The following is a 24,074-nucleotide window of genomic DNA, read 5'->3' as shown; positions in this document are numbered from 1 at the left end:
AAACACTCCCATCATGCTGTGATAGGAGCCTGCCTAAAACCCACTCTATTCAAGTTGTAAGACTAGAGTAATCTAGCTCCGGAATCGTTCCTGATCTTCTCTCCAAGGTTGGATCATGTCATCCACCAACCAATGGAACCCGATTTCAAACAACCAACATCAAAGGATCACCACCTAAACATACTTCTACTCTGTATTAGCATTGCATCATAGGGATGCAAGTCAAATCTTCGAGAACATGCTCCCATTTGGTCATGATAAGGGCCCAGCCTGGGTCAGCTATAAGGCACCACTTGGGTGCAGAACTACTAAAAATTCATGGGTTACCATGTAAAGACTCCCGTTATGAATTATTTTCAGAACGCCCTTAACGACCAAATTACGTTACAAATCAATATAAGATAAAGCTTAGTTAGAAACTCACGACGTGTAGCCATTCTAAAAACTCAATATCATCTCACCCTTAATCATTTTGTTGAGAAGTTCCTTCATCGTAGACTCACGGTTACGAATCATACCAACACTAATGCACCGGATCCCATCAGAACTCCCCAGCCAAGCGTGTTTGGACACACATGATTCTAAGATGGGTAAAGCTTGACGCCCGTATGAAACCTACCCCTACCCACTGCTGTAACCCTATTTCAAGAATGTTAGCAGAAACACTAGGAGTAGTATAGTAATGTGCAAAAATTTATATGTGTTAATATAAATTGTAAGGATGCACTTAAGATAACCATTTCCACTAACGAAGATGTTTTCATCATGAAACAGAACTATGTCTTCACCAAGAGGGAACCAACCAACTAGCAAGGTGCCAACTCTGCAGATAGACGCTGCTACTTTTCAGGCTGCAGTCACGGCAGCCGTGGCAGCCGTCATGGCACAGTTCAATGCTAACAACGCCAGCAGAAATGGAAGTGGTGCTGACAATGCAGATAATGGTAATATTCAGGAACACCAGCGGGTGTCCGCCAGCAAAAATACCTCAGGTGTCAAACCTACGAACAGGAAGAGAAAGTTTTGGAACATGAAAGTGCGCCACCAATCTCAAAAATCCATTAAAAGACAACAACCTATGGCCACCCCCACCATCACAACAGCAGTCACAACACCTGCCCCAATACTAGCCACAAGATCTACCACCCAAACGCCGGCCAGACCATATAAGGGGTCACTCCCGGAGTGTAACAAGTGTAATTACCATCACACAGGAGCTTGCCGAATTTTACAATGTGATAACTGCTACAGGGAAGGACACACCGCCCGTTTCTGTAGGACCCCAACTCAGTACATCACACCAACCCCTATTACCAAAGAAATCCCAGTGTGCTTCCTATGTGGCGAAGCGGGACACTTCAAGAGAAACTGCCCAACTGAGAGGAATGACGGGGAAAGCGGAGGAGCTTAACAAACGAACCGACAGGATCAGTAGGAAACCATATTAGAACTTTTGTAATGTGTCCAACGATAAAAACGTTTAAGTACTATATGTTTGTAATGAAATTGTTATGCTTGCTAAAAGTCACCGTCTTTCTAAAAGTAGTTAAAATACTCTCTCGTTCAAATCGAACCAAATACATTCATATATGATCTAAAGATCATTACCTCTAAGATGTGATGACTTTGTACATACATCGGGGTTAATCATAATCGAAATACTGAAGTTTTGGAACGAATAATTTCATCCCGACTCCTAATCTGTGTCTAATAGTAAGAACCGAGTGGGGCCACCCACTCGACGATTCCCAAACGTCAACTTACATACGACGTTCTTATACCGTTCGGTCATAGGGAGACCTGTCAGGGGTCATGATGTCAAATATTAGTACTAATTCTCGAAACACACCTGCCGCCAGTGCTAGGCACTGTGGTGTAAATCACCTACGATAATGATAACATCAATCAAAGTTTACCACCCTAAAAAGAAACACAAGATACTTTATCACTCCATTAATCTCTTCGTGCGAATACAGCTTAACTAGTTTTATCTAAAAAGATATTGTTGTCGTCATTCAATCTTCATTGATATAGCCCTCATCTTCCCAACTTAACATCTATAAAAGGACCTTTCACCTAACCCCTCCCAAACATCGAAACCTTCGTCTCTCATAAACATCCAGCTCAAACCTATGGATTATCTTTTGCTACGGAACCCCAAAACACGCAAATCAGAGGAGTGTTATACTTCCGAAACCTTATCACAAGTACTTACAGGAGACCCTTGGGAATCTCACGCATGTAGCAGACAAGGTCCAAGCACGGAAGCCTGGGAAAGACATGGTACGAGTTCTGCCATGAACTTCGGACCAAGGTAGCCCAGGAGGGCGAGTAAATGTCCTACCATCTAAGAAGGCCTAATCGTGTAAACCAAACCCACATGCTTCCTACTGAGCTACAAGAACTCTTAGGTCAAACCTGTCGAACTATTCAACAATAAAATTGAAGAACCAAGCTTTTCACCCTGGAAGGCTCTGTTCTTATTCTTCAAATAGAAAGACAAATTGCTCATAGTTCCATTAACCTCAGAGACCCTGACCATATCTCCAGTAGAAACCTTTACTATCTGCCTCACATAAACGAATAGGCCGACCAACCACAAGGAACGAGGTACCCTTTAGGAATCAGACCTGAGATCTGAATATCACCAGTCGCGAGTATTGGATAGGGATGTCCGAGGACAACTCTCCAAATTCGATGCGGACGCTGCAAGTCTGTAGTGATACCCCTCGGATAGGACCAACCCGTTCGCAGTATTCATAGGATGTGCCATTCTTACTAGGATCAGTTCATCGTTGTCGTTGTAAGTGACTTGCTTATCTCTCGTAGTAAGGAGAATTACTAAGTTATTTGTTATGATTTCCTCACTTATACATTCCCCAGTTATATATAACGAATACCTGGTAGATAATAGCATGTGAGAATTCTGACTTAGTTTCTTTTCCTCGTTGGGATGTGAAACTGAAGTAGAATCACACATTTTACTATCCGCCCAGTATTGGTTATATCATAATGTGTATGAGCTAAGATTTCGTGTATAATAACTCATCTCTTAGTCAGAATCAAAATAATGTAGAGCCGACCTTAGTCACTTATAAACTCCTTGCCTAAATTCAAATTTCGGGACGAAATTCCCTCTAACGGGGGGATGATGTGACAATCGTCAATTTTCAGTCAAGTCAAAGTCAACTAAAGTCAACAAGTCAAACCGGTCAACTCAATTTGCCGTGAGTACTAGAGTTACTTTATGTAATTTCTAAACAACTCTCTATTCTAATGAGAGACCATAAATCGAAAAGTGTGTTCACCTAGATCTCCTTAACCTAAAACGGTGGTACGTGGAGAGCCAAACCGATAAAACAATGTTACACACTCACCGGGAGTATGCAAGATCCCTAATCAAGGCTTAACGGGGTTTAAGGACCTTGCAGTGCGTAGCCGGACACTCAAAAAGGTCACCAATGAAACCTCTCCCACATATCTCTAAGTATGTGAAACCTCTCCCACATATCTCTAAGTATGTGAAACCTCTCCCACATATCTCTAAGTATGTGAAACCTCTCCCACATATCTCTAAGTATGTGAAATCTCTCCCACATATCTCTAAGTATGTGAAACCTCTCCCACATATCTCTAAGTATGTGAAACTGTTGGATAAGGTGTCTAAGTCCATAACTTATTTGGTATATACTTGACCCGACCGGCATGGTCCATTTGGGTTGCATCTCATCCAAACTATTATGGATAATTTTATGAGAGTTATACACATATGTTTATTAATATATTATGAGTTATAATATATTAATATGAAGTTACGTTATTTAATTAGTTTTAGTCTTAAATTAATCATGAATTAATTTAGAGATTAAAAGGAATACTAATTAAATTATGGGCTATTTGTTTTATATAGTGTGGGCTAATACTCATTTGTTAATGGGCTAGGCTTATGTGGAAGTCCATGGATGATCCATGAAGCTTTTAACCCATGGATCCTTGGAAAAGGAAAAGACATGGGTTATTAGGGTTTCACCCTAACCATGCATACTATATAAGCATGCTTATGGAGCATGAAATGAGGCCTAAGATACACTAAGAGAAAGCTAGTGATCTAGTGTGTGTGTGCATGTGTGTGGCCGATTTATACAAGGTGTATATACTCTCTCAAAGTTTTCCAAGAGTTTGTGGTGTTTGTGATTCCATTTGAGGCATTCACACTATTGGTGCTTGGCCCTCAAACTCCTAAGAACCCAACACACCAAAAGGTATGTAATCTCTTCTAACTCTTTTATGTTGAAATGTTCCCCATGCCATGTTAGATAGGTTATAAACCTTGGAAAATTATTATTTTGCATGTATTTAGACAAACATAGATCCAAGGTTTATTAGGGTTGCATGCACACTTAGGAAGTGTTAGATTGCTCAAAACCCAACAGTGGTATCAGAGCCTAGGCTTGCTTGTTTGATACTTGATGCAAAATAGTGATAAAAGTCGAAATCGTTGCTGTCTGCATGCCAGACTCGCCGAGTCCATTGGGGGGACTCGCCGAGTCCAAGGCAAACTTCAACCTACTCGACGAGTCCGTTCGTGCACTCGGCGAGTAGGATCGAAAGAATGCGGAATCTCGACTTTTGCTGCTGGAAATGGACTAGAAACATTACCCTAAATTGTTTTGGTGTTGTGAAACTTATTTAGTTGGTGTAATGGTTGTTCTAATCCATTTACAATAGCATATATCAAAATTCCATGATTTTATGTGTTCATATATTTCTTGAATTTTGATGATCATGTTCATGTTCTTATGAATTTAGAAAATGATAGGAATTATTTGCTGAATTGTTTAGAATTAATTCTTTATCATTTATGTGTTTTAATGGAGTCCATAATTTGTCCTCAAGTTATGGATTACCAAAGGTCACCTTCATTCAACACACACTTAAAACACATAAGTTACATGAAAATGAAGAGTCTTCATTTTTATGAACCTTTAATTCATAAGTTATGAAATGAAGAGTTTTGCAAAGTTACAAAACTTGCCCTCAAGTTTTGAAATGAAGAGTTTTGCAAAGTTACAAAACTTGCCCTCAAGTTTTGGAATTTGTAAAGTTTCACACACTTTAATAAACTTTAATTCCAAACCTTAGAGTTTTAATAGTTAAAATTCAACCCTTATACTATTTATAACATTAATGGTTAATTATTATATATATGTATAAGAACAAGTCGTTTTACCGTTAGTAGGCCTCATTCACGAAGCCGGTCTATAAGGTGGGTATAAGGTTGTTGCCTATAAAATGGCGACTTAATGGGTGTCTACTCTCACCCACCGCTTGCTTGACTGGTGGAGGGTCGTTAGCCGAACGGGTAGGACAATGACTTTAAATTCTCCCTTCATTAAAAGTATTAATGATAAATACTAAAGTAACTAAAATCTTAATAATTCCCAATCTTAGTTACTTTAGGAAAAATGTGAATTTGGTGCTAACCCATGGAATTCACACTTTGTACCTTACCAAGTCGTTAGTGGAGCGTGTGTGGTTAACCGGCACACTAACTTGGACTAGTAAGGACCACGAAGGGTGACTTAATGTTTTCATAGATCAATGGAGCGTGTGTGGTTAACCGGCACATTGATTAGGTGATAATATTAAGGATACCAAGTGAATTGGTATGGTTATTCACACCTTGTTTTGTGATCCTCGGCATCCCAGTCACAAAATTTGAGAGGGCACACTCGAGATTGAAACATGCCATTGGAAAGTTCAATGAATCTCAAAAGATCTAGGAATTTCAAATCCAATTAAAACCTAATAAATTATTTCGTTTTTCATGGTGGAAATTGGTGAATCGTCATTCGCCTACCTTCAAATATTTTATAGCTTGGATTACGGCATCCCTCTTCTAAGTTATAAAATAGTTTGTTGGGTCCTAGCCTTAATATTTCATATTGGGTGTCATATTAAGGACTTTAAATCAACTATCTTGAATATCTCCCAAAACATGTCTGGTTTAGACATTTATGATCTTCCCAAATCTCTTGAAGATGATGTTCCTCAACATCATGCTTCACTTCCTTTATCTCCTCCAATTATTCTCCCTCACCCACAAGTTCTTGAAAAGTTTAAAGTCACTCAAGCCCTATTGGCAAGTTAAGGTCTTGGTGTGGTCACATCTTGGAGATGTAGTCACATATTGACAAGACGGGAGAGTTGGGCGTCAAAGTCTCGTGAAAGTTGGATGTTCAATCACTTTCTTAGTAACATAGCGGGTCACTTTGGGACTACTATGAGACAGACTATGACACGAGCCTTAATGATCTTATCTATTTGTTTTGTGCTGTGGAATCAGCAATGATTTGGAACACTAGTAAAGCAAATTTTGTTAGAAGATCAACTTCCCAAACCTTAAATGGACATTGGCAATGGTAGCATTGGATATCTAGAAAAGCATTTCTCTTCCCAATGGAAAGGGATCGGCCATAGTCAACTCGGTTGACCAAATGGTAAAGAGAAAGGCTAAGTCTGAAATAGTCTCATGTGCCATTATCAAAGGGTCTCCATATGTTTATATTGCCAAAGAAAGGGGCATTGGTTGCGAAGCTGCCCTATTTACCTGAAAGGTCATAAGGTTGATCAAGTCAAGAGGTTTGACTCTACTTCGGGTAAAATACACTGTATAACTCTGTTAAGTTCCTATTTGGAGATTCTTATTACATAATGTGAATGGGTCACATGCTGATGTCTTTTAAGAATCAAAGAAAAGATAGGAAGCTTAAAGTAAGTATATGCTGATTCTGATTGCGAAGATGGGTTTCGATCGCATGGTTCGGTAATCAGAATTTTGAGCTGTTGCTTAAGAGTTATAATATATATTGCTTGTGAATAGATAACAACAAGGTTTTCATGTGGATTGTAAGGATAAGTTTTTCCGCAAAGTTTTAAAATAAAAGAAAAAAAAGGTTTTAATTTTATTTATTTTAAAAATATCCTTACAATGGCATCGGTGGAAAATTGTTGCTTATATGTTTCCAGTAATAGCAATATTGGAAAGTGGATTTGATTCTTTCATTTGTGGTAGTGTCTGAATTTACCAAATGAAGAAAGTTTTTCATCACCCAAGTTTCAATTGGACAGAAACTTGGAATCATACAAGTTGTATTGTATGATGAATGAGAATTTTCATCTTTGAAAAATTAAGACTAATTCTTTGATCACATGTATATGTGAGTCAATTGAAGGACTAAGGAATTAGGTACACTGGGTGTGCGCTGGTCAAGGTCCACCACAAAGATTGATTTGTCATGATTTACTAAAGATTAGTAAATATGATTATACTTATAAGGTTAAGTATAATTTTGTAACATTGGAAAACGAATGAGAAGAATCAAATTAGGCAGAAAGATAAAAGTTTCTCAAATCTGAAAGGACGGGAGAGTACTTTAGTATCAGCTTTGTGATCATCTTAATGATTAAGAAACCATATCAAAATTTGTTCTCTAAGAAAGTCTTAGTGCATTCTTATGACTAAGAAGAAGGGATCTTGAAATTGTTGAAATGGTTAAATCAAGAAGATGAATCATACTTTGTTCCAATACAAGTCTTGGAGTCATACTCCAAGATTGTAATTTGAGTGACATGTCTTAAAGAAGGTTTAAAACACTTATCAAATGTAAGAGTAAAATGTTTTCTACTCTTGTACATTTGAGATTGGTAAGTTGTGATGTCTTGGATGAGACAAAGACCAACTAAGACCAATTGTGTGAAGTGTTAGTCTTGATAAGAATCCGCACTATCCCTTGAATATTTGTTTTATCAAGGAATGGTTCTTGACTAGGAAAACTTATATGTCAAGGGGACAGTGGGAGCCTTAAAGATCCTGAAAGAGTTTCAAGATTTAATCAAGAGTAAAACCTGTAATTTATCACTAGCACACGACTTAAGGTTTTCAACCTATCGTGTTGACATAATTCTTATTTCTGTACCTACTTCAAATAAGTTGAATTTACATGTGAGTTATCAGAGTTCAACTTGGAAGCATTGGTGGGCCTTGTGTTACCAAGGTGACAAGAAACTAAGATTGAATAAGTTTAATCCATGTAGGGCTGAATTTGTCACTAACCTTATCTTGTGATTATGGTTTTGACAAATTCGCATGGATAGGAACTCATACACTATTAAATCTAAGTGTCATAAGGTTTCTCTCCGATTCATGAAAATGATGGTGAGGAAATGCTTTCACTAAATAGATTTTAAGTAGATATCAATTGTGTCATTTGCATTTTCAAAAGTCATTAGTGGAGCGCGTGTGGTTAACCGGCACACTAACATGGACTTGTGAGAAATGGCAAATGCCTAAGCAATTGAGACTATGATTACGACATCCCTTTTCATAGTTCTGAAAATTGTTTAGACACACATGTGAGCTATCTAAGAAAGGGTGTATGAATCTAAATTTCAGAAGTCCAACAGATTTCTGGAAATGTGTCAGAGCTAGTGGGAGCATAAGTGTTATGCTGATAATCATCATGTTAGTGGGAGCATGACTATTATGATTAGTATTGCAAGCTAGCAATGTTAATTATAGAAAACAAAGTTTCAATCCGTGAAGTTGCAGGGGTTGAAAAGTTGTTTTGCTATAATTAAGGGAGAGGAAATTATACTTCATGTCAATTCTAAAGCGTAGATTGAGATTTTAATCATCTTTAGTCAAGAATATATGTGAATTTTGTGTTGGAATGGTTCAACTTGAAGAAATTCTATATATATTGCATTTTCAAAATTCGATTATGATTACGGCATCCCTCTTCATAGTTAAATGTTGAAAAACATGGCAAATAAAAAATATTGTAGCAAAAGACTGGTCTAGTGTCATGTCTTTATGTCAAACATCATGAATAGTATCCCATATGCTTCGAATATAGGATCGATTTCATGTGCTATAATATTCATCCTTTCTAAATTTTCCAAATGCTTAAGGCATTTAGAAGGGAAAAGTCTAGAACTGGATATGACTAAAGTGATTAAGCAATTGTCGAGGACAATCTGAGGTTCGCCAAAGATTGGTTTATCAAGGACAATTGGAAGTCTAGTGTTAATTTTGGTAGGACCATATCGACATTTTCTGAAAAGAGGTAACTCTTGTTCGGAAGTGATAGTCAAATAGGACTATGGAAATGTCTCCATAGGTGGAAGTGATTCAATCTATGTAAGATTAGGAAACTTAATGCAAAAAGGATGTTCCCAAGGAGCTGATCTCCTTTGGAATGCTCTGTAATGGTTGTTGTCAAGTCTTTCTGACTTTGTGCATAATCATTACAAGAGGATCAATGCATATAAGTTTAGAATCTAACAGATTTCAGTAAATGACATAAATTTGGAATTCTTGCATTTACAATAAGGATTTGGGATTGTGAAATGAGTATCATTGGAATCATGTTCAGTTGATCTACATCACAATGTAAGGATCATAGACAAACATAGTGTGCATACTTGGGGTATGGCATAACTATTGTTTAGAAAAACAAAGTGTACATGCTAGGAGCATGGGACGACTGTTGTTTTTTATTCAAGTCTTAAGTTGATTATTTGAAACATTGAATAATGTGTAATCAATATGGTGATAAATAAAAAGTGGTTTTATTTATATTCAAAAGGGTTCTGAGACCATATTAGATTCGATTATTATTGTATTTCACTTTGCATGTTTTGACTTCCAAAATAGCTAGGTTATTCTTTCCGGATGACTAAGTTATTTAAACACTCCACAGTCGTTCATATGTTGGAAGTAGGTATGAATCAAGACTGTCATGAATCGGGTTTGTAGATGGCTAAATGAGTTTAGTCATGGCAATGGTTGCTACAACATTCATGAGTACTCATAAGTTATGAGTATTGGAATAAACCCACGCTCACTTGTATCACTTCATGGAATTTATCTCGAGTGATCGTGAGACGATAATATCATATAAATCTTTAAACCTAGAGATATGAGTTGTTACCTATGAGTTGGTTGTGCATTGATTGCACGTAAACGCATCAGTAACTTGATGTTATAAAACGTGCCTTTGTGTACAATTCAATAAGTAGTAGAACAAGCATATCAGTCGAAGTTTATCTGTTCCTTCTAGAAATAGAAGCGATATCCGGGCCCCTCGATGATTTGGTTGTGACCTATGTACCGGCCGGTCAGAACTGAATTGATGTGTTCGATTAAGTTCTTTGTCAAACAAATCGAAAATCGGGAAACAAACTGCTGGACAATAAGTACGACGTTGTTCCATGTATTTGTCCGGCTGATATCATGAGAACAGAGGATTATGTGATCACTTATCTAAAATGGCGCTTCATAGTTCGACAGAGTCTTCACTGTTCGAGGGAGTTTTCGAGAGCTACGATTGTTGGTTGGTTCCTGAAGTTATAGGCAAATATAGTTATTAGACTTATCCAAGTGGGAGTCTGTTGGATAAGGTGTCTAAGTCCATAACTTATTTGGTATATACTTGACCCGACCGGCATGGTCCATTTGGGTTGCATCTCATCCAAACTATTATGGATAATTTTATGAGAGTTATACACATATGTTTATTAATATATTATGAGTTATAATATATTAATATGAAGTTACGTTATTTAATTAGTTTTAGTCTTAAATTAATCATGAATTAATTTAGAGATTAAAAGGAATACTAATTAAATTATGGGCTATTTGTTTTATATAGTGTGGGCTAATACTCATTTGTTAATGGGCTAGGCTTATGTGGAAGTCCATGGATGATCCATGAAGCTTTTAACCCATGGATCCTTGGAAAAGGAAAAGACATGGGTTATTAGGGTTTCACCCTAACCATGCATACTATATAAGCATGCTTATGGAGCATGAAATGAGGCCTAAGATACACTAAGAGAAAGCTAGTGATCTAGTGTGTGTGTGCATGTGTGTGGCCGATTTATACAAGGTGTATATACTCTCTCAAAGTTTTCCAAGAGTTTGTGGTGTTTGTGATTCCATTTGAGGCATTCACACTATTGGTGCTTGGCCCTCAAACTCCTAAGAACCCAACACACCAAAAGGTATGTAATCTCTTCTAACTCTTTTATGTTGAAATGTTCCCCATGCCATGTTAGATAGGTTATAAACCTTGGAAAATTATTATTTTGCATGTATTTAGACAAACATAGATCCAAGGTTTATTAGGGTTGCATGCACACTTAGGAAGTGTTAGATTGCTCAAAACCCAACAGAAACCTCTCCCAAATCTCTCCAAGAATGTCAAATCTCTCCCAAATCTCCCTAAGTATGTGAAATCTCTCTCACGTATCTCTTTGTATGTGAAATCTCTCCAAGTATGTCAAATCTCTCCCAAATCTCCCTAAGTATGTGAAATCTCTCCCAAATCTCTCTCCGTATGTGAAATCTCTCTCACGTATCTCTTTGTATGTGAAATCTCTCCAAGTACGTCAAATCTCTCCCAAATCTCTCTGAGAACGAGGAATCTCTCTCAAATCTCTCTCGAAATCTCTCCCCGACTTTCTATAATCACTCGGGGCATCCCGACCCTCGAAATTGGCGAAAAATAGCCCAAGAATGGAAGTCTACGCGAAAAACGGACTTAAGAAACGAACCCTCCGAACCGAAAGTACTATTCATGAACCGAACCGAAAGCACTATTCATGAGGGTCTGAACCGAAAGTACTGTTCATGAGCTGAACCGAAACCACTGTTCATCCGAACCGAACCCGGCATTGAAGGAGGCCCGAACCGAACCATGCAAGAAGGAAAAATCCGAACCGAAAGTACTGTTCATTACTGTTCACAACAGTACCTTCGGTTCTAGCCAGACTTCGGACCGAACCCCCTTGCCTTCGCCTCGGACTGCTTCTCTTCGGACCAGCCTCGCTTCGCTTCTTTCTTCTGGCTCGCGCCTTCGCTTCCGAACCATGCACCCTCCTGACCGAACCTCGGCCTAGGGACCGAACCTCGGCCTAGGACCGAGAGGTCTCGCTGGGAACACATTTTTCCCCCGGTTTTCGCGTAGTTTTGCGTTTAAGGCCCGTTTTTAATTATTTTAACGCGGGGTTTTCACCCAAAATCATATTTTAACATAATAAACCCTAAATATTCACAATTTAATCATAAATTCATAAAAATCTCTATTTAAATAATAAAAGCAAGTGGGTAAAAGTACAAAGAGGTGGAGTGTTGACTTTGCTTTACTTTATGACACAAGCAACCACTCCCACACCCACTCTATGACCAGCCATACCTCCCCACCTTACCTAGGTCACATTAATGTCCTTTCCACTCAATCATCACTCCTTCCCACGTTTTTGAAGAGCTGGATATTCATCCTCTCTCCTCATTTTCTCTCATTTGTTCTCATTTCACAAGAAGATCAAACTCCTTTCTCTCTCACTTTCTCTCTCTAGAAATCCGAGATTCAAGGGCTGATCTTGAGAGTTTCCTCCACCTTTGGTAAGCATAATCCATTTCCTTTAAGATTATCTCGATTATTTCCACTCAAGTCATGAGTATCTTACACAAACTCCATTATAATTGTGTTAGAGCTTCGAATCTTCAAGCGATTCTTCAAGTGTTCTTGGGTTGAACACTTCTCTTCTTCAATATTTATCTACTGAAATCCCACAAGGTGAGTTCATACCCCTACATTTTCATGTTTTCTTAAGTTTTTAGGGGGGGAATACAAGTTAAAACACCAAGAACATAACTAAAACTTTCTAACAGCTTTCATCAGAAAAGTTGGACTCCATTCACGGACTGTTTTGGACACCGTAAACATTATAGTTTTCAAAACTGTTTTAGGTGCATGTAGTTCCACTTCTTAGCTTTAAAATGACTACTTGCACATCTCCATACGATTTTTCTACAATTTATGGTGATTTTTACAAAACTGCCTATCATTTCAAACACCAATCCGGACCAGTCTGTGATTATGGACTTTTTCACCTAAGTTGCAGGTCATTAAAAATCATGATAAAAATTATGAGTAAACTAGACACATTTTGGGAACTCCCAGAATTTACGGATTTAGTTTTCGACTTCGTATGATTTTTCTATGAATTTTCAAAAACAGTGTAGAAAGGCTGAAAATTTGTTAACAGCTTGTAATTTTTACAACACTTTGTATAATGTTGAGCAAAGTGGATAATGTCAAGTTCTAAGTATTGAATGTGATATGTTGTAAATTTTATCATCATAAACTGAAAATAAGTCATTCATGATAAGATTATTCATTCATTTAGAACACGTATATATATATAAACTATAATAAGCATAGTTTAATGGATTTTATAATCCTAACGCTTTTTCATAAAAGAGTTCTTATATATTACAAACGTTTTGGATAAAACTATAATAGGTATAGTTTTGAATACATCACATAACACACACGTACGAAAAGGGTACATTCATACAGAAAGGTTTTACACTCCCGCATACAACTTGTAAACTTGTTAACCTAGATTGTGAGACATTCTCTTTCCGTACGTCCGAGTGCGGAATATAAAATCATGTACGTTATAATCAGAGTCTCCTGGAGGGAGAACGTGATAGTTATATATAGATCTATATTGGGTTTGACACCCCACACCTTGCTGCTAGCTACAGTTGGACCTGCAGGTCTACGGGTGATAATTGTCATTTCAGTTATTCGACGCCTGAGAAACGTCGTGGCAGGTTCATTAGTCTTAAGTATGATTATAGCGGCTCACATAAGGATATAACAATACATAAAGTTTACGGGATTTTTATAAAACTTTAATGGGTTTTATGTCGATTTTAAAATCACTTTTATCTCAATAAGTATCGATATTACTGTCTACATTCGGTTTTTGGTATTTATGACTACACATCATTTTGAAACCACATTTATAACTTTAAGTATAGACGATACTTGTTATTTTCTCGGTCCTGAGACTTAGGACTACATATACATTAAGTATTAACAAACATAAGAATTTGCGGGAACATCATTTAATTCAAGTGCGGTTATGTCAATTTAAGCACATTTTATTTTCCTTTAATAAGAAAGCTTACTTATACATTTTGGTCGTCGGTTATGAGACTACATTACATAAACTTTATAAAGAAAATATCGGATTTTCTGAATACATATCATATCATTTTTACAAGGAAACCGGTCTATTTCTCCAATAAAATCTCTTATGAACTCACCAACCTTTGTGTTGACACTTTTCAAAACTACTTGTATTCTCAGGAATTCAGTGAAAACAGGAAACCAACAACGTTTCGAGGATGGGACGATAAATCGTCAAATAGTTCATTTTGTTTCATAATGTAATTGATTCGAATCATGTAAACATATACATTGGTGTAACTTTTTCAGTTATATTTATGATGGTTGTATTTACTTTGAGCACTATTATACTCATTGTTGTGATACTCTACATGAAGTCCTCCACCCTCAAACGTTTCCGCCATCCTTGGTTTGGGGGTGTGACAACTCTGATCCGACAGCCCACTTGAGCTATCCACTATTAACATTGGGGCACACCCCAATCTGACAATAACAGACAAGAAAACCCTCATCCTGAGCTCCTAACACCTTAGGGTCTAAGCAGAAGTACCGTACAGATGCCATCATAACCAAGACTAACACAAATCGAAGGGAAAGTCCAACAGCTGACGATGATCTTGCCGCAAAACCAGAAGATTTAACAGTGGCGCAGAAATATGGGGCTTAGAGAAATCCGTCTGAGAAATGAACTTGACACCACGTTTTTCCTGCTGCGATGTTCCATTCTCCCCCACTTGAAATATGCTAGAAACGGAGAACTCCATAGTCCAATCCCCAGACTAACTCGAACTTTACCACTTGATCCCAACCACTGATATCCACATACATATGAGAATGTAAACCCACACCGCATTCACAAATTCGAACTCACATACAATCAAGGACAAGGATAATTAATCAATACATAACTAAAGATCAACTGAAACAAAGCTAAGTAAGATAACTCCATTTATTTGATCATCCAAGATTACAACTGAACTTTGAAGCAGAAACATAAATTAATTATGAATACCAATACTACCACAATTTCTATGGAAGAGCTTCTAACTCAAATTACTCTCCTAGGGACCCCGGCGGTCCCCTGATGACCATCGGGTAACTACAAAGTTAAGGGTGTAGGATCCAACACCTCACTTGAAATACCCCTCATCCCAAGAGTTGAAGCCATTGTGCAGTCAGCAGTTGTAGCAGATGATCGGGCCAACGCAGGAGTCCCACCCGGTTTGGTTAGAATGTTTTTTCACGATTGTTTTGTTAATGGCTGTGACGCCTCTATCCTAATCAAAGGTCATTCTAGTGAGAGAACTGCTCCGCCCAATTCTCTATTGAGTAGAGGCGAGTTTACATAGATGGTAGGTGGGTCAGTTGACCCACCTTAATTTTCAAACCTTATAATAAGTTATATAGGAAAAAATTTAGGAGCCATCTTGAAAAATTTTTAGGACCTACCTTATAATGTTTGATCAAAATGGATGATCCGTTTTAATGACCTAATTAGTTGATTTATAAATTTATCTATACCTAACCCCCACTGGAATCAAAGTAAAAGTTATGTGATTTTTGTTACTTATAAAAGGGAAGGGTGATGAGAAGGTTTATTTTGGATTGTTTAAGCAATAAAGTTTTCTATCTCCCACTCCAACATTATTCAATGGAGTTATTAAGGGAAAATGTTAACGATTAAAATCTTAGACTTGGTTTATTACAAGTTTAAACTAGTTTTAGTCATTTAATATTATTTATGCACATTGAACCGATTTTATTAGTTTAACCATGTTTTAGTCTAAAAATGGATTATTTTTTAAGTTGAATCATTGTGAGTTGTATTGAGTTTGAAAGACTTCTGCTTCTCTTGGCCAAGTAGGAAAAACTCGCCTTAGTAGAAAGCCGAGCCTATGTAATTTGTGGAGTACTCGGCTGGATTATTCGAGTTTTACAATAATATACACAACCCAACCCACAACTAATAATTTTAATTATTTCATTTTTCCTGGTTCAACTTAAATAGGGAACCGCATAGTTTTTTGTTCTAAACTCGTCACTGCTATTGAGAGGCTTCTAGATTATCGATGCTGCTAAGACCGAGCTCAAAAGGGTTTGTCCTGGAGTCGTCTCCTATGCTGATATTCTTGCACTGGCTGCCCGTGATTTTGTGCTTCTGGTAATTAATTACTTTCTCAATACGTTGTTTAAGCATTTCCAAGTCGCCAGTAGAAATCTTACGTACGTTGTTGGCTTAAAACTTGTACTTATTCTATTTTTCCAATCGCTTTGCAGGCTGGGGGAATTCCGCGTTGGGCAGTGCCATTAGGTCGTAGAGATGGATTGGTTTCACGTGCAGCTGATACTGCAAATCTTCCTGCTTTCAATGACGTCGTTGATGTCCAAATCAGGAAGTTTTCTAAGAAGGGTCTTAACGCCCCAGATCTTGTTACCCTTTCAGGTCAGTTAAGCATATATATATATATATATATATATATATATATATATATATATATATATATATATATATATATAGGGTTAGGTTATTTTGTTTTCACTATCTATTTCTCTTATGTGTATATATGTATATTTAATGAATTATGAAGATAAGATGGAGAATTCTTTTGTAACACCGTGAAAATTTACAAGCAATTTAAACTTTTCAAAAACAACCCATATTCATTAAGTTATTACAAAAAGGTTTTCAATTCAGTTATTATCAGAGTATCCCAGAAACATCAACATAACAATGAGGAGCGGTACGATCACGCCTTTGCCATGCCACGGTCTCCTGAAGCACCTAAAACAATACACTGAAACTGTAAGCCCGAAATCTTAGTGAGTTACCCCCAAAATACCAACCACAATACCATACACATGTCATATCATAAACAGGACAACCATGCATATCGAGTCTACAATGTGACTGGTCCACCTGCACCAGGCCTTCAGTCCTCCCGGTCCACTCTCTCTTCGAGTCTACAGTGTGACTGGTCCGCCCGCACCGGGCCTTCCTTCCACCTGGTCCACTCTCCCTCCGAGTCTACAGTGTGACTGGTCCACCTGCACCGGGCCTTCAGTCCACCTGGTCCACTCTTCGAGTCTACAGTAGGACTGGTCTGCCCGCACCGGGCCTTCAGTCTATCTGGTCAACTCTCCGAGCCGTGGTACGTCTGGTCCGCCCTCTTGGGGCCTTCAGCCTATCCGGACCGCTCGCCGGGCCTTTGGTCGAACCGGTCCGCCCTGGGTATGTTGGCCTACAGCACAAAGCAGGACCCGCCTTAACCCAACCCAGTCCAACAACCATGTGAACATAACATATAATCATATAACAATTCACATCTAATCAAACTGATCTAGCAGATCACATATCATAACAACATCCTAACCAGGATACCGACCTAACCGGTCACTAACATAGCATCATCCTATATACCAGGATACCGACCTTAACTAGGTCTTTAACATACACCATCCTAATAACCAGGATGCAGACATAGCAAGCAATAACATATCAAACAGATACCCGGATTTCAATCCGATAAAGGGTCGGCCTTGGTGCCTTAGACCCTGTTGATATAGTGAGGATAACTCACCTACAACTGTCTGCTAAAGAAATAAGATCACGCTACTCCAATCACGGACACGAACTCCCCCACTAGTCAACACCAAATCATTGAACTCATTAAATGCCAACAATTACCAAAATACCCCTGGAAGTCAACTGGTCAACCCTTGGTCAAGGTCAAAGTCCTCAATCAAAGTCAAACTTCCTGTGTAAATGTACTCGCCGAGTCACCCCGTTGACTCGCCGAGTCCCTATGCTCAAAAACTCCCAATCCATGACCCAACTCGCCGACTCGCCCCAAGACTCGCCGAGTCCAACAAACTCTGAGTCCCTTCATGCTCAACTCATCGAGTCATCCTTCGACTCACCGATTCACAGTTCAACCAGAAAAGGTTAGGACTCCACGACTAGACTCGCCGAGTCCAAGAACAGACTCGCCAAGTCCAAGGCAATCTTCAACAGACTCGCCGAGTTGTTCTTCGAACTCGTCGAGTTTCTGTCTATCTTCATCCAACTCGTCGAGTCCACCCATGCGACTCGCCGAGTATCTCCAGTTGTTAACCCATGCAGTGGCTTTCCGAGCCATGCAGGGGTTCCAATCCATATATCTACTCCTCTTCAGACCCTCCATCACGTAAAGTGGTAACCTTTACGTGAATCCCAAGAGATCTAAGCCTAAAACGCTCTAGGGCTAGGGTTTGGGACAAAGGAACTTCACCAAAAATTCATGGGCATAGACTTTGTGGCTTCTTGGATCATTACCAGCCTAGATCTGAGGTAGCATCCTCAGATCTAACTCCAAACTCGAGATGGACCTTATTTATGCCCCAAAAACCCATAAATGATAGATCTAGGTGCACAAAAGCTTCAAGAACAGATTATTACCTCCAATACAAGCTTCCAAAGGATTAGATCTCGGATCTATGTCCCTCCTGTGCTGTAATCCCCTTGCTCTTCGAGTTCTCTTTCAAGATCCCCCTTCCAAAGCTTCAATCTCTCTATCAATGGAGATCCACTCGATTTCTAGGGTTTGTAGGCTCTCAAGGGTGGTAAGGAGGCTGAAGAAAGGATGTTATGTTCTTTATATAGGGCACAACCCCCGGGTTAGGGTTTTTCTCATCCCAACACCAACTCGCCGAGTCCAACTGTCGACTCACCGATTCGGTCACTTAACACGTGACCAGAACCACGACTCGACTCGCCGAGTTCATCCATCGACTCGTCGAGTCGGCCTTCCTTATTTACACTAAGAACCTTGAATTTGCACTTCTAAACTCGGGGTGTTACATCTTTTCACAACTTTTTCTCTCTAATTCTCAGTCTGTTCTACATGGTATCAGAGAGAGAGTTTTGATCTTTCATCCATTAATTGTTCTTCATCAATTGCTTTCTTTCATTGTTTTCATGGCTAGTTCCTCAACTTCTACCAATGGTTCTAATGGATCTAACATTGAGATTTCGAGCCCTTATTACCTTGGTTCATCCGGTAACCCTAGCACGATTCTTGTATCAACAGTCTTCAATGGCACAGGTTTTGCTGCTTGGAAAAGATCGATGACACTTGCACTTTCAGCAAAGAACAAAATGTGTTTTGTTGATGGATCGCTCACTCCTCCAGATGTCAATTCCAATCTATTTCAAAATTAGAATAGAGTCAACTCAATGGTAATTTCATGGATTCTAAATTCGTTGATCAAAGAAATTGCTGAGAGCGTCTTATTTCTGCAATCAGCACATGAAATGTGGTCAGAATTGAATCAAAGATACGAGCAATCAAATGGAGCATTAATATACCAGATTCAGAAGTAACTGTACTCAATTAAGCAAGGATCTGAGGATTTCTCAAGCTATTTCAGAAAAATGAAGAAGATCTGGGATGAAATACGAATGATACAAGATATACCTGTGTGTTCTTGTGGATCGGCTGCAATTTTTCACAAAATACTGAAGGAACAATGACTAATTCAGTTACTTATGGGGCTGAAGGATTCCTACAAAGCAATCAGAGCCCAGATCTTGATGATGAATCCATTACCTAACATTGCAACAGTTCACTCCCTGTTGGTTCATGAAGAAAGACAGAGAGATTTTATCTTCCCCAAATATCATTACTGAAGCTATGGCTATGCACGTCAACAACAATTCAAAGAAAAATCTGAGTTGCTCTCACTGCAAGAAAACAGGCCATATAAAATCGTAATGTTATAGATTGAATGGTTTTCCATCCGGTTTTAAATTCACCAGATCAAAGAAACCAGAATCAATTGTTCATAATGTTGCTGAGAACTCTCAATCGTCCACACCTGAGCAATACAAGCAATTGATGTAGCTTCTAAATAGCACCAACAATTCATCCAGAGTCAACTCTATAATCACTGATGGAGCCATGGATTCTGTAGGTAAATATATTGATGCTTCAAGAAATCATATATCTTATGTTTTCAATGTTCTTGGTGATTAAAAACATGAAATTTTTTCGTGGATTATTGATTCGGGGGCAACAGATCACATCTGTTCTGATAACTCTTTATTCTCTTCAATGATGACTTTATCTCACTCTCATTCTGTCAAACTTCCAAATGATCAATCACTTCAAGTTTCTCAAATTGGAGATGTTCCAATTCATGATACAATCAATCTTACTCAAGTTCTATATGTACCATAATTCGAGCATAATCCGATCTCTATTGCTAAACTCACTAGTCAGTTAAAGATTTGGGTTCTCTTTACAGATGAGTTTTGTGCAATGCAGGCCCCTTTGTCGAAGAGTAACATCATTATTGGCAAAAGGGTGCAAAATCTTTACATAAGAAAGTACAAGTGCTTGAAGACCTCTGCATCTGTAAATCATTTTTCTAGTGTTAACCTTTTAGATTCATGTAATAAAGCCAATGTTACTAATCTTTGGCATAAAAGGTTAGGTCATTTACCATTTTACAAAATGAAATTTTTGTCTTTGACTTCTACAGATTGTATAAGTGATTTGTTTGATACGTGCAATATATGTTTTCAAGCAAGACAACACAAAATGGATTTCTCTTTGAGTGACACTAGATCTCAGCAACCATTTGATTTAATTCATATGGATACATGGGGACCATACAAAGTACCAACATATAATGGTTATAAATACTTTCTAACTATAGTAGATGACCATAGTAGATGCACTTGGGTTCATCTTCTCAAACATAAAAGTTCAGCCTTTCCTATCATTCAAGCATTTGTCAAGTATGTTCAGATTCATTTTCATGTTAATGTCAAGACAATTCGAACAGACAATGTTTTTGAGCTAGGATCCAGTAATGAAAGAATTACATTTTTTCAATCTCTTAGGATCACACATCAAAAGTCTTGTGCCTACACTCCCCAACAAAATGGGATTGTAGAACGAAAGCATAAACATTTGCTTGAAGTTTCACATGCATTATTCTTTCAATCTGGACTAGGGAAAAGGTATTGGGGTGAATGTGTTTTGACTGCTACACACATTATCAATCGTATTCATTCTAAAGTTCTGGATAATAAATCTCCATATGAAGTTTTGTTCAAGAGAAAACCATGTCTTGAGAATCTTAAATCGTTTGGTTGTTTGTGTTTTGCATCCACTTTATCTGTAAATAGAAATAAGTTTATGCCCAAATCAAAAGCTTGCATATTTGTGGGTTATCCTTTTGGACAAAAAGGATAGAAAATTCTTGATCTTCAAACCAGGATTATCACTGTTTCACGGGATGTCAAATTTGTTGAACATACATTTCCACTTCATCATCTCAAGAATCATGACAATCATGAATCTTATCTTCCAAAATCCGTTGATGATGGTGATATTCAATCAACACAAACAATTGCAGAATAAACAAATGATGTTCATCCTAATTCTCTTTCATTATCTTAAGAAGAAGTTCTACCAGTCAGACGATCATGTAGGAATACAACTCAGCCTGCTCGATTTCAAGATTATATTTGTTACAATGTCACAAACCAACATGATTGCTTTGATGAATGTGCTCATACAATCACAAATCTTTTCATCAATACTCCCGGTTCTTCTAATCATGCTTCTAATCAGATCACTTTCATGGCTAATCAAGTTAGTTCTAAAGTGGTTGAACCTATATTTTATCACCAAGCCAAAGACAATCCTCTCTGGAAAGAAGCAATGAAAAAGGAATTTGATGCTCTTAATGTTAATCAAACATGGGAAATTGTAATGCTTCCCAAAGGAAAACGACCAATTGCTTGCAAGTGGGTCTATAAAGTGGAGTACAAAACAGATGGTTCTATTGAGCGATACAAGGCTCGTCTTGTTGCCAAGGGTTTTACACAAAAAAAAAGGAATAGACTATCATGAGACTTTTTCACCAGTATTCAAATTCCATACTATGAGAAGTCTTGTTGCCTTAGCTGTCAAAAAGAAATGGAAAATTCATCAATTTGACGTGAATAACGCCTTCTTACAGGGTGATTTACATGAAGATGTCTATATGAAGTTACCACCTGGAATGGACAAGATGCATCCTTCATATGTTTGCAAGTTGAAAAAGTCCTTATACGAATTAAAACAAGTCTCTCGTCAGTGGTATGATAAACTTTCATCTGCTCTCATTACTAAAGGTTTTTCCAGATCTCAAAATCATCATTCATTATTCATCAAAAAGGTCAATTCTTCAATGATCATAGTAGCAATCTATGTGGATGATGTCCTTGTTACAGGGGATAACAATGAAGAAATAGTCATTCTTAAGGATTTTTTAGACAATAAATTTAAGATTAAAGATCTTGGCACAATAAATTTTTTCTTAGGATTGGAGTTTACTGAGGTAAAAGATGGCATGGTAATTCATCAACACAAGTTCATAAAAGAGTTATTAGAATCTTATTTGTCTTAAGATGACAAAATAACTCTTTCACCGTTACCAAGCAAATTAAAGTCTCTTTATCTGGATTCTTCAACTTTACCTGATCCAACCATTTACAGACATTGTAGGAAAATTGAATTTTCTTTTGCATACTCGGCCATATATAGCATTTACTACTTAATTTCTAAGTCAATTCAACAGTAAGCCTTGTCAAGTTCATCCAGATGCAGCTATTCATGTTCTTAAATACTTGAAAGGGACGATGTATCAAGGCATTTTCTTAACAACACAAATAACTTCAAGATTGAAGCTTTTTGTGATTCGGATTGGGCTGCTTGCCCATCTACAAGGAGATCTGTTAGTGGCTATTTTATCACAATGGGAGGTATTCCTATCTCATGGAAGTCGAAAAAGCAAGCAACTATTTCATTGTCATCAGCAGAAGCTGAATACAGATCGATGCGTAGCGTATGTTCTGAACTTCCATGGTTGAGTAGGCTGCTTGCAGAGTTCAATGCCTTAGAAATCACTCCTATACCATTGAAGTGTGACAACATGGCTGCTATACATATTGCTAAAAATCCCCTTTTTCACGAACGCACCAAACATATTGACATTGATTATCATTTTGTTCGTGAGAAACTTCAAGATGGCCTCGTTTCATTATCTCATATTCCAACTATTGCACAGCCTGCTGATATCCTTACAAAGTCAATGTTTGGAAATGATCATATAAATGTTTCATCCAAGCATGGTCTCCTTACACATCCTCCAGCTTGAGGGGGGGGGGGGGGGGGGGGGGGGGGGGGTATTGGAATAAGAACATCATAGTTGACTTTGTCAATTAGTAATGGTTATAACGGATTCTGTTAGAGTTACATGTAGCAGTTAGATTTCTCTTCTGTATATATATATATATATATATATATATATATATATATATATATATATATATATATATATATATATATATATATATATATATATATATATGGAGAATTCTTTTCACAACTTTTTCTCTATAATTCTCAATCTGTTCTACAGAGCAACCCAACAACACAAAGGTTAGTGCAACGGTTTCTTGGAGTTAGGGGACTCCTTGGATTAACTTTTAACATTGAGTTTGCAAGATCAATGGTAAGGATGGGTAATATTGAGGTGAAAACGGGGACTCAAGGAGAAATCCGTCGGGTTTGTAGTGCAATTAATTGATTATTGACGGATGTTATAATTCGAATCCAGAATGGTTTGATAATACTAAGTTTTTAATACGTGGGAAGATCTAAAAGATAAAGCGGTATAACAAACTGTAAATTTTCCATTCTTACGTGCATGTGATTAGTTCTTGTAATACACAACACGAAAAGTTGGTAATGATATTGATAGTCCCACACGATTTTGACATGAGACAAATTCGTCGTTTAACGCATTGACTTTATAAAGATTTCAAAAAATCATGACTAATAATTTGGATCGAATATTAAACTAAACCAAACCTTGAATTTGTATTCATATGTTGTCAATGAGTTATTCATCAAAAACGTCGAAACTACGACTTTTCATTTGCATATCATTTTCGAAGAAGATAAAAACCAAATATAATGTTGGCTCAGG

The 24,074-nt window shown here is 37.7% G+C and overlaps 1 pseudogene; it reads left to right on the top strand.

Annotated features, from left to right (window-relative positions):
* The first annotated feature begins 914 nt into the window (after window positions 1-914).
* On the top strand, window positions 915-16,671 carry LOC111896395 (peroxidase N1-like; annotated as a pseudogene).
* The last annotated feature ends 7,403 nt before the right edge of the window (window positions 16,672-24,074 follow it).

Source organism: Lactuca sativa, chromosome 9 (assembly GCF_002870075.4).
Source record: "Lactuca sativa cultivar Salinas chromosome 9, Lsat_Salinas_v11, whole genome shotgun sequence".
In the NCBI taxonomy this organism is placed as follows: Eukaryota; Viridiplantae; Streptophyta; class Magnoliopsida; order Asterales; family Asteraceae; genus Lactuca; species Lactuca sativa.
Note: the sequence above shows the minus strand (reverse complement) of the source record. Positions and strands in the feature narration are given on the sequence as shown.